Source organism: Pelophylax lessonae (assembly GCF_965119305.1).
Source record: "Pelophylax lessonae genome assembly, chromosome: 1".
Classification (NCBI taxonomy): Eukaryota; Metazoa; Chordata; class Amphibia; order Anura; family Ranidae; genus Pelophylax; species Pelophylax lessonae.
Genome location: NC_138768.1, coordinates 853,412,927 through 853,428,964, shown reverse-complemented (window position 1 = coordinate 853,428,964; position 16,038 = coordinate 853,412,927).

Genomic DNA, 16,038 nt, shown 5'->3' with positions numbered 1-16,038 from the left:
GGGCAGATACCAGTGGCGCATCGACGCCACGCTCTACACTCGGTATGCGTGACGTCTGGTGACGCCGCACGCCGAGATGTTATTTTTCCACCGGCGTCCATGTGGGGAAGCCAGTTGGCGCCATTTGCCGTTCGGCATGGATGTCCTACAGTCTCTCCCCTATTCTTATGGACGCATGCGTGACGTTGGGGGGTCGGTTGGTCGTATCTCCATCCCTGCCAGCACACCATGGTGGATCTATTTATCACTCCTATGGTTCTGTTCTATCCTGGTCTCTTGCACTCCTCTTACTATGCCTCATCTTGTATTATTTAAAGGTACTACTTCTCTTATCCTCACTAATTCTCTCTCACCCTATTTTGATTATTTATTTTTTCACTTCTTCACGCATTTAACTTCCATCTTGGGATATTACGTCCTCACTTATGTACCTACCCCCACTCCTTTGCCCCAGTCACTTTTTCACCCACATTTCGTTGCCCATTTTACCCATGGTGCACATTTATATTTATCAATTCAAATCTTCCCCCTCTCACTCTACTCCCAGGCACTACCACAAACCCCATGATTTACCTTGCTGTCAGAGTTTGGGCTACTTCCACGTACCCTATTACCACAGCTCCCGGAAAAGACGTCCCCCAGGCACCAGTAATATTCAAACTGTATACGGATACTTTGGATACCTTTATAGCTCTGTAAGTATGAGGAGGCTTACAAACCTGCCTTACGTTTCCTTTTCAGCCTGTTTCTTCCCCCCCCCCCCCTCTTCTTTTTGTTCTTCACTGTACTACTGGCATATTTATTCAACGAGCTCTTATCTTGTTATAGATTATACATCTACATAATTCGCATCTGCTCCTGATGAGTGAACTTATTCACGAAACGCGTAGAGCTACTTTAGATGCTACATGATATCATCATACAACCTATTTATATGAATTCGTTACCAATATTTACTGTTTATTATGTATTTATGAATTAATTTTATTATGTCCCTCCTCGTTGTATTACTGAGAGCTATATGGGTCATTTTATATGTGCAATCATGTTACTCTGTGTCAATCATGTCATTTAGTATGTATTTTGTGGTATCAGTGGTCTTGATCAGGTTTACCAATATTACTGTACTATTTACTATACATCTTCTATGTGAATAAATATTGTTTATCTTTAAAACATTATGGTTCATTATGCTATGATCTTATACACATTTTTACCAGCATATACATATCTGGATACATTTTTATTAATTTCCCCAGATTGCACCTGCGTTTTCATTTAAAGTCCCAAACTCCCTTAGATTTATTAAATTTTTCACTGTCAACAATTGTTAACCTCTTCCTGCCAGCCACACCCATATATATAGCCTGTCAGCAGGTGGGCTTTAACGCCGATGGGGCCACATATATGCGCCCCTGTGTTAACAAAAAACTGTGCTGAGAACACCACCCTGAGCACTCCCAGCACCGTCACCGACGAAGGCCAACTAGCTCCCAATGCATACTTGTGATCATGTGACCGCTGTGACAGCCAATCACAGCCGAAACAAAACATACCTGTGCTCAGACCCAATAGATTCTACCTGCATATAATCTACCAGGTGCTAAGGGGTTGTGACTATATGCTAACACTACAAATAAAGAATGAACCCTCTGCACACTGCTATACACCCTTTCTAGCAAACTTTGCAATAATGTTTAACCACTTGCCGACCGCCGCAAGTAGATATACTGCGGCGGTCAGCCCCTCACAGGCAGAGTGACGTACCGGTACGTCACTAGCCTGTGAGGCTCTGGGGAGCGAGCGCGCGCCGCCGCCGGCGCGCTCCCGCTCCCGCGTGGTCACGTACCCCCCCGCGCATGTGACCGGCGGACCCAATGTCCGCCGCTCACTCAGCGATCGTCGGGGGAGAGGGAGAAAGACAGGCGGCTTGTGTAAACAAGCTGCCTGTCATTCTCCCCTGTGTAGAAACTGTGATCACACGGTTCTACTATGTAGGACCGTTGATCACTGTTTCTACAGCTCAAGCCACAGCCAATCACAGTTAGAATCATGCCCCTAGGGACACACACAGCCCCTCCCTCTCAAATAAAGTTAACCCCTTCACTGCCAGTGTAATTTTACAGTAACAGTGCATGTGTATAGCACTGATTACTGTAGAAATGTCACTGGTAACCCCAAAAGTGTCAAAAATGTCAGTCAAGGGTCCAATCTGTCCGCTGCAATGTCGCAGTACTGCAAAAAAAAAAAAAAAAAGCAGCTCGCCGCCATTACGCGTTAAAAAAAAAACACCAAAAATGACAAAAATCTTTCCCTTTGTTAGTAAACGCGATAACTTTTGCGCAAACCAATCAAAATACGCTTTTTGCAATTTTTTTTACCAAACATACGTAGCATAAAACAAATTGGCCAAAAATGTTAAAAAATTTTGATTTTTACATTTTTTGGGGGAATTTCATATAAAAAAATGTGAAAAATATTGTTATTTTTGCAAAATTTACGCTCTTTTTTTGTTTATAGCGCAAAAAGTAAAAATCGCACAGGTGATCAAATACCACCAAAAGAGCTCTGTTTGTGGGAAAAAAAGGACGTCAAATTCGTTTAGGTACAGGGTCGCACGACCGCGCAATTGTCCGTCACGCAGTGCCGAATCGCAAAATACCCCCTGGTCTTTAAGCAGCCAAATCCTCCAGAGCTTAAGTGGTTAAGCTGGCCAACTGCGCCCAAATTAATCCCTCTATGGCCAGTCCTACTCTGCTCTGCCACTGCAAATGTTACTGTGGACACAATGGGGCAAACAGACACATGTTCCTCCTTTCTTTGCTTGCCAGGCTGCATACTCAGATAACAGTCTGAATGAATTTTAGGGGGACCCCACATTTTTTTTCTTGCTTTTTTCATGAGATTTTCCCTTAAAACCCACAACAAAGTTGAAAGGTCTGTTATATAGAGCATTAAGAGAACCCCCCGCTGTTTTCTTTTTTTAATTCATTATTTAAGGCAGAGACAGAAAGGCTATTATCATTTTCAGATAGAGGTCAGGAGTGGCTGATCGTCATCAACAGTTATCATTACCATGTGGGTGGGGCATAAGGCACCCTAGAGAGGACAATGCAGAACTGCACTCGTTAATTCCTAAACTAGGCAGGGAGCTGTGGTCATGGTAAAAAAAATCAACATTAAAGTGGTTGTAAACATGAAATATGAACAAACCATATCCCTTGTTCCTCTGCTATCAGCATGAATCACTTCTGACAAGTTTTCTTGACACCAAGAGAAAAATGGTGACAGAGGAGGGAGCTCCGGCTGATTGACAGCCTCAGCTCTGTTCCTGTGTACTTTGTGGGGGGGGGGGGGTGTCCTTTCCCTTCAATCAGCTCTCAGAGCTCCCCCTACTAAATTCAGCTCTCCGCCCCCTGCTTTTCAGAGCTGAGAGATCACGTGTAAGTTCTGCACTTTGAATGCATGTAGGGGGAAGGCGACCGCAGATAAACAGGTACAACTTATATAGGAGGATTTGTTTAATCTGTTAATCACTTCACTGATTATAAAGAAGGGTTTACAACCACTGTAAGGCAAATCTCCTGATTTCGGAAACGAGTAGCAGCTTGCACTGTTAACTCCTCGTAGTCCGTGGCTGAACTTCTTTACATTGTTAACGCTGAGCACTTTGTACACGCTTCTGTTAGAGAACACCACTTCCCCTGGTGTGCAGCACTTTGGTACCAAGGAGCATATACCGGTCCCCACCAGCTCAGCATTCCCGTCACCTTGCTACCAGTGACTGGTCCTACTGTTGTTACTGGGTACAGGAAAAGCACTTCTTCCACAACTCCATACTTGGTAACCCTTTAGAACCTCTTGGGAGCACATACTTACAAATGGCATTCACAAAAAAATAAACATCATACTTACAGCATTCAGTACCTGTACCTACATTATTCATCAATGCCATTGCGTCTGCTTAAAATGTATACACTAGGGTCCTAACACCCTGTTATATACTGTAATCAATGTAATATTTTCATTAAGTTTTGCATCTCAGTGCTGCTGATCTCTTCTTTGTAGCCATGTCCCCTCTGCTTGCACCTGATCTAGCAGCAGCTGTACATCATTTCCCAGGTTGGGCTTTTTAGTTGACAAAGGCAGAACATGCCTGCACATTAAGAGGGTCACACAGTGGCATTTTTACCCTATATCTGGAAATGCCCCAGCAAGGACCGTCATGGCAGGAAAAGCAGGTATTCGTTAAATGAAAGCTGCAGATACAAAAAGTTTGATAGGAGTTTTTGAATATTCATTAGCACCCCAGTGGGTCTCTGATTGCCGGGATTCACAGGAAGTGGGTGTATGAAACTGGGAGTTCTTCAACCCATAAAAGGAGTATCAGAGAAAGCCATTCTGTGGACTGAGTGTGGACACCATAAGTGGTGTATTCAGAAACATTTTTCCTAAACAGGTCGTAGAACATCAGACCTAAAAAATACTGATAATGGGTTTTAATTTTCAACCATGGAGCGCATAATCTGTGGTCTGTTGGTCTTCCCCACCATCCCCCTGTAGTCACAGAAGATCATTCACGGTGTGAGATTCAAGCAGCTGCTGTAATGCTAGGCCTGCTAATTCATTAGTGACAGCAGCAATTGTTGGAAAGTCATTAACGTTGGACTTGGAGGGCATAATGTAAACACAGCTAAGTGCCAGTCGGATTATTTGTTTTTATGCTCTCATTAGATACCAACGCCGATCCCCGAGGGCGTTGTCCCTCCGCGTGCCAGGTCATTTTTGTTTCCTAACACTTTTCAAAGTCCTTCCGTCATCCATTTCCGCTCTTCTTTTGTCTGTCACGTCCCCACAAACATTTGTACAGCAATTTCCAGCGCCGGCAAGATGGCTGCCTTCCAAGCGGAGGCTGTGCCAACTTATGCCACGCTGCGATGATGGATTAACTAAAACCTTGAAATAATTGCTTTTGTCAGAACTGAATGCCTTTTAAACGAACGCTTGTAAAAAATAAAGCCACTTCACTACGTAATCTGTTGTTTAAACAATGAGTTTATTTTTTGTTCTGAATTTAGACTTTAATATGTTTAGGTCATAATCTAATTGTGGTTCAAAAAGAACTGACTCAGACGCAGCTCCAGCAACCCATGTTGTCTTTAAAGAGACCCTGTCAGGGAAAAAAAAAATGGCCAAGAAGGTCTACCTGCTATAGAAGACCTAAAGCTAAAGGCCTATATGCTAATTTACTTACTTCTCCTGCAGTCCACGATGGCAACCACTGTTTCGTTCAAGAGAAGTCTTTCTTTGAGGAGCCAAAACTTCCAGGAATGTCCATCTCCATAGTCCCCCAATGTGCTCACTGGTTTCTCCTGCTGACCTCCACATCGCTAAAGGACAGAGTAGCTATGTAACAATCCTACAGGCTCACCTGAGTCAGAGGACTGCTGGCCGGAGGTAGGAGTGGAGCCCAGTGGCAAAGACCGCAGGCAGGTAGTAGGTGCAGGAAGTCTGGCAGAGGCGTGGTCAGACAATCCGGGTTGGTTACGGTGGTAGCAGTGCTGGATACCGGATTGGACACCGCGTAGTACTCTGATGAGGACACAGGTTCACCTGAGGTGCGGAAACTAAGTGCTAGCTGGTTTTCACTAGAGCCCCTGATGGTGGGGATAGACTGCGCTGCAAGCTAACACCAGGACGCGCACGGTCCTCAGGATCACCCAGCCAGGCAGAGTGCAGGTTCGGTCCGAAGGCGGAGGAGCAGACAAGGGATAACCAGAGAGAAGTCAGACGAGCCAAAGGTCGGGCGGGCAGCAGTAAGCGTGGTCAGACAATTCGGATCGGCAACAGAGGTAGCAGTACAGTAGGTAGGGACAAAGCAGAAGAGTAGTCGGTAGTCAATTCCTGGTCAGCGTTGGATTTGTGGTAGTAGACAAGTCACAAGAGCAGCAGGTGAGGAGTAGCTTGATCAAGGCTCAGGAGCTCAATAATCAGCAAGCTGGAGTGCAAGGGGCTGGACTTATATAGGGAAGTACCAGGTGTGGGGAATCAAGGGTGATGAGCAAGGCTTGGCAAGACTAAGGTTGAAATAATAGGCTTCAGGGAGGAATGTTCAGGGAGGAATGTTCAGGGAGGAATGTCCAGAGAGGATGGTAGCCTAGTAAGCAGGGCTACCGCCTGGGATGTGGCTGGTCACAGGTTCAAATCCCAACAAGCTACTTGAGTCAATGGTGCTCCAGGTTAGCGGAGAAAAGGAGGGGAAAAAGGCAGCGAGAGAGATCCATTTAAGAGTTCCTTATACATAGATGGAAAGCATAGCAAAAAACATGGTAAGCATATACCCACATTAATAACCTATCCTAGGGTCAAGCAACCTATTTTAGAACAAGTGGGGAATTTGCAGAGTATGGGCAGTCACACTCAATGCTGAGGTCTGGTAAACAATGGTAAAGGGCATAAGGCCCCAAAATGGAACCGGGGGGTGGTCAGCAAAGGTCCCCTCTAAATAAAAAGGTGCTTCTAAGTTGATTCTTCAGGAAGGTTGGTATTTATTGATCACAAGAACAGTTAAAACACACTGAGCACTCTCGAATGCACTTTCTAGTGTGAATTGATCCTTAGGCAGGCAATATATGGTGCAAATTTCTGTCCCGCAACCATGGGTTGTAGAAAATAAATTTGCACGATTCCCCCATCAACACAGACAGTGCTGACAGGGGAATCCTTCCTGCCGAGCTATTTCTGCTCCCAGGAGGGGGTGAGGGTGGGCGAAAGGAAGCCATCCTTATCCGTGAGAAGACAGTAATTATCACTAGTGGCTATAGCAGCCTTTTGCGATAATCAGAAGCGAATCTTGCAGGCTGGTTGTACCCAAGTCTATTGATTTATTGACTTGGTACATTCAGCCTGCCCATTATTAGTTTGAATCTCTGCTTAACTGGCCGAGATTTGAACCATGAATGGCCGCCCTTAGGCTTTAAATTTTATTCTCAGACAAAACTTTGTTGATTTCACACATTATGCTTTACTGCAGCCATAACAGCGAACAAAACAAGCAAAGGAAAAACCTGTGATAGTCAAAGATGGACGGTGAGTAGATGACTAACTCACATAGCCAAAATGCCTGTCTACCTTATAAGTTCCAGATGGACGTTTGACTCCCTAAATTCTAGAGAGGATATAACCCCGAGGTCATTTATAATGCTGCCAAGGTAAATCCCGCTAACAAAGCTGCAAAAAAAAAAAAAAAAAAGAACATTGGGGAGGAAAGGTGGGAACTTGGGGGGCTGGAGGAACCTTGTCCAGGGTGGCCATCCCGTACACCTACTATAGCCACTGCAATAAATTACTCTCCAATCAATGCGGGAGTTACAACATGGCATTCTTGCCCCATGTACAATATTCCATAGCACAAGGGACCCCTTGCTTATTTTGTTTAAGGGATTTATAATTGGAGATGACCAACTCATTGTAAGTCCACTCTGCCACTGAGGGAGCAGACACTAAGAGGTTGATTTACTAAAGGCAAATACTGTAGACTATGCACTTTTCAAAGTAGTTGCACTCTACAAGGGCAGTTGCTCCAGAACTTAGTAAATGAGAAAAGCTTCACTTTGCAAAGAATATCCAATCATGTGCAAGAAATAAAAAAATGCTTTTTTTCTTCCACATGATTGGATGCTGGAAGTCAGCAGAGCTTCTGCTCCTTTACTAAACTCTGGAACAACTGCTCTTGTAGAGTGCAACTATTTGCCTTCAGTAAATCAACTCCTTTATTTTGTTCATCTAGGCCAGGGGATCTTCAAACTATGGCCCTCCAGTGGTTCAGGAACTACAATTCCCATCATGACTAGTCCTGTCTGTGAATGTCAGAGTTTTACAATGCCTCATGGGATGTGTAGTTCCGCAACAGCTGGTGGTCCGTAGTTTGAGGATCCCTGATCTAGGCCTAATAATTAATTGGCACAGCATCGTTTTGAATTGGTACAAGGTGGTTTGGAGAGCTATATGCCAGTTCACCATTTTGTTTGCAGCCCCCCAGACAAGAGGCACTATCCACCAAAAGATTTTCTTTTGTTCCAATCAGCAATTGTAATACATGTACAATTTTTACTTTATCCTACTACATCTAGTGGCGTGGTGAGCCATAATAAAACACTAAATACTCTTTCACAACTATGAGCAAAGAAGAACAAGTATATATGACTTTCTGTTGTGCATGAGGGCCCCTTGATCTATGGGATCATGGAAACATGATGTGTTGTGGATGGTAGGATCCCTGGCAATCTTCATTCTTGCATCAAGTACAATATGTCATAGATCTTATTTTGTAAGGGTTTTTTGATTAAAGATGAGCAAATAATGGAAAGTCCACTTTGCTACTGAAGGAGCAGACACCATTTTTTTGCTCAGCCAGGGCAAATAGTCAGTGGACACAGTGTTTTTCTGAATTGGTGTGGAGCAGTGGTCCTCAAATCTGGTCCTCAGGGCCCACTAACAGGCCAGGTTTGCAAGATAACTAAATTACATCACAGGTGATCTCATTTGCTGCTCAGTGATTGCAGTATTCTAGTCTGCATCTCCCCAAGGTAATACTTAAAATCTGGCCTGTTAGTGGGCCCCGAGGACCGGAGTTGAGGACCACTGGTGTGGAGGACCACACACCAGCTCACCATTTTGTTTGCAGAGAGCAAAGAAGAACCACAAACAGAAAGTACATGCACCAAAAGATGTCCATGTGATGTCATAACCCTAATAAGGAAGTACTCTGTACTGTGTAGCAACTTATAAGCAAGTATACTATTTTCTTCCTGCGGCATTCAACCATGCTCCTGCTCTTATCCCTATTTGCAGTCAAACTTAATTTCCTATTGGATCTTGCCATGTGACATATGGGTTGGAAACCTGGGCCCTTGTTGGGATAAACCATTCTCCTGCTAGTATCCCTATTTGAATTCAAACATAAATCCCTATTGGATCTTGCAATGTGACATATGGGTAGGAAGCCTGGGCCCTTGTTGGGATGAACCATGCTCCTGCTCGTATCCCTATTTGAATTCAAACATAAATCCCTACTGAACAAGAGTGTAGCGCCTTATGGAAATGTAACTAAATATAAGCATGAACAATTATAAACACAAAATAATGGTATTCATAGATTACAACGACAGTCCATGTATATTGGGTGGAAGAGCTAGTTCATATGCACGGTCAATGGTCTAGGATAAGATCACCAATCCAGTGAGCAGGTGGTTATGCAATGGTGTCCAGTATTTGTGGGTGTGGGTGCCTCAAACCCAAATGGTGGGGACTTTATGGGCAAGAATAATTAAAGAAGTAAGTAAAAAGACAATTTATTTAAGGAAATAACATAAATACAAATAATGGGATAACCCATAACATGGTAGCTGTGTATGGGTAAAGGCCCATAAAGTGGAGTGAGAAAAGTATGGAATACGTGTGACACATATAAGTGACTTTGCAATGAACTGTTTCGCTCTGTGGTTCTCTGGGTAACAGAGGGATTCAGAGCAGAAGATTGGTGGATGATGATAGGAGTCCTACACGTTTCGGCCTTAGGAAGGCCTTTCTCAAGGATAGATCACCAAATCTATGGGTATATATATATATATATATATATATATATATATATATATATATATAAGAAAAAAGCATAAATTCCACAATCGGAAAAATATGCGGAAAAAAGTAAATTCTAAATTACATACATGTATCTTATGCTCGGTCCATGCCTGTATATACATTGTCCTCAGAAATACAAATCGCAACAGGAACAGTATGCTGCTCCACAAATGATACTCCTATATAGGGGTAGAACAGAGGATTTGAATCATATTTGTTTCCAGAAAACATTTTCAAAAAACCACTTTGGTCAGAAAAAGTTTCTGAATAATAAAAAGTATATATTTACTTCGGATTTTTGAAAAGTGAGCTCTTACGGGTTGTCTCACGATTTACTGCGGTAAAAGATTCCTGCTAAATGTTTCCAAATGTATGAATTCAAACATAAATCCCTATTGGATCTTGCCATGTGACATATGGGTAGGAAGCCTGGGCCCTTGTTGGGATGAACCATGCTCCTGCTCGTATCCCTATTTGAATTCAAACATAAATCCCTACTGAACAATAGTGTAGCGCCTTATGGAAATGTAACTAAATATAAGCATAAACAATTGTAAACACAAAATAATGGTATTCATAGATTACAACGACAGTCCATATATATTGGGTGGAAGAGGTAGTTCCTATGCACGGTCAATGGTCTAGGATAAGATGACCAATCCAGTGAGCAGGTAGTTATGCCATGGTGTCCAGACAAATGTACCACCACCAATAGAAAGAATGCACACTCACCAGATCAATCGGCTTCCATTACAGCAGCAAACAGGCCTCAAAACACATATATTAGTCCCTCTGTAAATCGCACAGCGGATGGTTTCACCAATCATTCAAATTGGGATCTCACTGGGAAAAAAGCTCACCCAGAGCCCACAGGTATTTTCATAGTGTAGCATGGTTTATTCCATGGGTAAACATACACAAAAAGTGCAAAAACATAAAAACATAAACTCACATGTGTTGCTGCTGGCGACCCAGGATCGCTCAGCAGTGGGATGTCAATGCTAAAGACGTTTGTCTGGACACCATTGCATAACCACCTGCTCACTGGATTGGTGATCTTCTCCTAGACCAGTGATGGCGAACCTTGGCACCCCAGATGTTTTGGAACTACATTTCCCATGATGCTCAAGCACTCTGCAGTGTAGTTGAGCATCATGGGAAATGTAGTTCCAAAACATCTGGGGTGCCAAGGTTCGCCATCACTGTCCTAGACCATTGACCGTGCATAGGAACTGCCTCTTCCACCCAATATATATGGACTGTCATCATAATCTATGCATACAAATTTTTTGTGTTTATAATAGTTTATGCTTATATTTAGTTACGTTTCCATAAGGCGCTACACTCTTGTTTATTATTCTGGTTGTGAGTTGTGTATACATCCTTTGTGTCAGCTGCCTTAATCTTATCCTTAACATATACACAGCGCAGGATTCCTACATTTTTATAAATCCCTACTAGATCTTGCCATGTGACTTTTGGGTTGGAAGCCTGGGCTCTTGTTGGGTTGAAACATTCTCCCGTGCATATATATATATATATATATATATATATATATATATATATATATATATATATATTCAAACCTAAATCCCGATTGGACCATGCCTTGTGACTCACTGGTAGGAAGCCTGGGCCCTTGTTGGCTTGAACCACACTCCAGCTCTTATCCCAATTTCCATTCAAACATAAATTCCTACTGGACGTTGCCATGAGACTCATGGGTAGGAAGCTTGGGCCCTTGTTGAGTTAAACCACACTCCCACTTACATTCCTATTTGCATTCAAACCTGAATCCCTATTGGATCTTGCTATGTGATTTATAGCTTTGTTGGGTGAAATACTCCTATCCCCGTTTGCAATCACATCAGCTGTTTTTTTTTTCCTGCAAATATACAATGTCCATGAATTTACAACAAATTACATTCTATTGTTCTTATCGGCAATTGTCCTGTGCCGCTGTGGACAAAGGAAATTGCACCCATTCTGCTTTATCGTCATACTTGTGGTGATGTGATATGCCATTATAAACGCACTAAAGATTCTTAAAGCGGACATAGCAGCCACCTGTTGTCTGGCAATTGAAGTATGGAAGCCCTCATTCTACTGTCATCTCATTGGCTGAATATTTATGATCTGTTGGCTGCTCCACAGAGGTCCAGATGCTTCTCTTAATATAGCAAAATACTGTGCTCATATTCTCCAGCTAGAATTGTTTACTTTGGTCCTCTGTGGACACCTCCCTTATCCGAGCGTGCTGTTGTTTGTGATTCATAAGCGTTATATGGCTCAGGAGAATTCCCGCAGCTTCCATGACGGAGTCGCGCGGACATATTTCTAATGCCTGCAGTGATGAAATGTGAACTGGCAGGATTAGGGCCATCCAAGTGACCTGTGATAGGGAATCTCTGTAAAAAATAGAAAGTTCATTCAAGGCTGTTACACCCCCCCCCCCCCCTCCCAAATCTCACAAAGAAATTAATATAAGATATATAATTTTCACATATTTAGATATTGTTTAGATTATAATAGTTTCAATAATTGCTCCCTAGCAATTCCATATAACATTTAGAAGCATGTAGAGTAGCATAAGCATGTAGCATAAGAGTCTCCTTATCCCCAAGGTGAGTGTTTTTTTAGGGAACCCAACAGCTACATATCTACAATACATGCACTTTTTACCATGTTTTATTACTATTGCCCAATTATTAAAACATGCAAAATGTAGATCTGTACTAAAATAAATCATTTGTCAGTAAATTTGGCACTATGGAGGTGTATAGTATTGCAACAAGATGATGAGCAATAGCACAAGATTGTCAGTCAAGACAATGAAGACCATGGCTTCTGCACCTAATAAACTATATGTTCTGTGATGCAATAGTTTATGCGAAAAACAATGCTCCACAATCGAATGTGCCATGCCACACTTTGCATTCCTCTACAACTACAAAACTCTTCTGGCAAAATAAACAGATAATCAACATTTTTATTTAGTAAACCAAAGGTATCAAATAGAGAAAGTTCATTGAAGGGGTTGACATACACATTAGTAAACCTGGACAACCTGCTGACCTCTCATCCACAAGATCTTCCTTATCTTATCATAAGCCACATGACCTATGGGAACCATAATTAAACAAAAACATTTGTTAAGGATCTTTATACTTTGCTTTAATTATGGGGGCCAAAGGAGAAGAGGAAGGACCCATGATGTCACCAGACCAACTTGAAGATTCAGGATCAAACAGAAGAAATGCATTGTTGTTTTTATAAGGTTATTTAACCTGGACAACCTCCTGAACTCTTGTCCACATGATCTTCCTTTTCTTATCATAAGCCATCTGACCAAAGGAAGCCAGAATTAAAAAAAGTACCACTAAGCATAAATGTTGCTTTTTTTGGGGTGCTAAAGAAGAAGAGGATGGACCCATGATGTCACTGGATCACCATGAAGACTGTAGATATAGATATGTGACACATGTGACTACAGACACAGATCACTCTTGCACAACATTTCCAGTCCATAATGGTTCTATAGAATTCTCTAAAAAGTGATTTTTAGAAATTTCCATCTGAAAGCTTGAACAAAATGTCACTGGTGTGTGGTCAGCTTTACTTTCAGGCTTTGTGAGTCAGTGACAGCAGCAAGATCTACCTGAACTCTGTCTACCCCAACACGATTCTTAAGGGGAGACTCAGAATAAGACCAGCGAAGGCATTATGTCTAATCACTGTGGAAAGGATGGAACTCCAGTCTTTAGGATTTTATAAATCTAAGGTAACTAAAGGATACCTTGTGTTAATTCCCACTGTTACTGTAATATACACTGTGTTGTGGTCAATCAATTCTCTCATTGCAGTTACTCATTTCAACAATGTCAAGGTAGGAGGCAAGTGAATGACCATCACAGTCCAGAACAGAGTGAAGGTCATAACTAGGATCGTAACTAGAGTAGAACAAGTAGAACAAGATTTAATGGGTTTTAACTGACCTCCTGGTGATTTTAGAGAGATTTATGGGTGTTTATGAAACCCTCTGGTCAGTTGAAATTATTTTCAGTGCACTGGGACAGTTCTTTAGCAAAAAGGTTCCTGATGACCTATCGTGGTGCTTTGGTATTTGTTCGATTCTAGTGTAGCGCACCTCTACAGAGCCGCTGGTGAATGTTGGTTCTGTTTCCTCCTTAGAGCACACAGCATTTCTTGCGCTCTTATACTGGCTCCAAAGAACAGTCTAGGGGTTTTGTTTTGGGTTTTTATTGGTAACCAGGAACAGGGATAGGGAGCAGAGTTAAAAGTTACTCACAGTCACTATTCTTCAGCACTGGGGTCATTTACCCACATAGCCACAGGACCATCAGTTACCCCCTACCAATATCCACCAGGATCTTCCTAGTGAGGGAGATGTAGACTCACACCACCATAGGACAGCTGGACTCTTTCCCTCCAACTTTCGCCTGGCTCTTTCCAGTGAGCTTATCGAGACCCAACTCGATCCCTGGACTTGAACTTGCAAATTGGTCCCCCTAGTAAAGCCTAGGTGTCTTCCTAAAAGCATCTTTAAGGGACCTGCATTATGGGCAAAGACCCAGTACAGGGTTCTACTCCTACAGGTCTGGACCCAGGAACACTGCACTTCTGCCTCAGGTCTCAATCTATTTATGGGCTCTTTCACCACCTACTGGGCACACCTCCCCCTACCACTATGGATTGAGAATCCTCTAACAGACAGGGAGAAGCAATAGAGCAGCAACCTGTGAACCAATGAGCAGCTCTAACTAATAAACCCCTTGTTCCTCTGATTACAGTGGAGTCAAACGTATTGACCTAGAAGCCGACTCTACACTTGGAGGGGGATACACTAGTTATGTGTTACTCTTTATTTTTGCCTACATACTCGACAGACTAAAATATACGCCAAGATCTGGTAATGGTTTCTTACAGTGTAGTTGAAGTTTACCACTTAAAGTAGTAGTTCAGACAAAACATATCTAACACTAAACCTACTATCTGCCACATTCTAAGCTTAATCTATCTAGCCTTGCAAATAATAGATTGATATACTTACCTATCCAGTCCAGTACCACACTGAGCTGTCAGCGGGGTCTTCAGTGTGTGGGAGTGTGCAGGAGAGGCAGCCAACAATGGAAGCCCCATAGTAACTCTATGGGTGACGTCACTTCCCAGGCATTTTACAGATGTTGCTGGCTGTCTCTCTCTACATAGAAGGAGACTGCACTGGATCTGCTTCAGAAAAGGTATGTATAGGGGTTTTTTCTTACAAGGTTAGATATATTAGGTTTAGAATGTGGCTTAGAGTAGGTTTATCGTTAGATACAATTTGGCTGAGCTTCCACATTTAAGTAAGCAAATTATTAGCCACTATATGAATTTAAAATGTTATATATATCCAAGGACCCCTTCAGATTTTACTTAGCTTGGATTATGAGTCCGTCAAATCTGATGTGAGGGCATTTAGAAGCAGTAGACAGAGAACATGTACTGACAAGTTTCTTCACAGAAGACACCCTGAAATTACTTATGAGTCACCAGGATATCCCCATGCCTTACACAATGAGCAAAACAGAAAATGAAATGTCACCAGGCTGGGAAAGTGTCCGAGGCTGCCAGAGAACCCCATCTGTTTCCAAGATGACGATGGTCTTGGGAAGACAGGGCAGCACTGCCTTTGGTTTCACGAGTCACATTGCTTGGCAGAAACATGGACATTTCTAAAGCATTCAGAACCATTGTTTCTACCAGGGGAATGTGGCAAGTGCCTTAATATAGAAGCTGCTCTGTGTTTTGTTAGTGAAAATGTTGGAACATGTGGTTTCAAAAAAGAGCAGCTTGGTGCTTTACAAAACACAACACTGTTATCTGTAAATGTTTCTAGCAATACACATACAGTATAATACAGGAAAATAAACAATATTTAGAGATTTAAAACATTTTTACTTCACTGGGATTCAGAAAAAAAATATCTCTATTTGTTCTTTACCAATTACATGACTTAGAATGTGGCATATCTATTCACTAAAGACCAGTGCTATCAATATGAATGCAACCTATTCATTCATTAGAGCCCAATTGACACTATTAAGAATGCAGCTAATCTGTTCACTAGAGACTGATGTCATTATTAATACAGCTTATCCATTCACTAGAGACCAGTGAGCCCACTGAGAATGTTGCCTATCCATTCACTAGATACTGATGACTATACATTCACTAGATACTGAGTCGCGGTGACGTCACGTGGTGAGCGCCGGCGGGCCCGGCTCGACTCCCGCTTGCATACGGCTCCTCCGACCTGTAATCCATCTACAGGGGTTTGGCTACAGTTCACCCAGTGGACCCAGCAGCCATTACCGATCATACTAGAATATACCG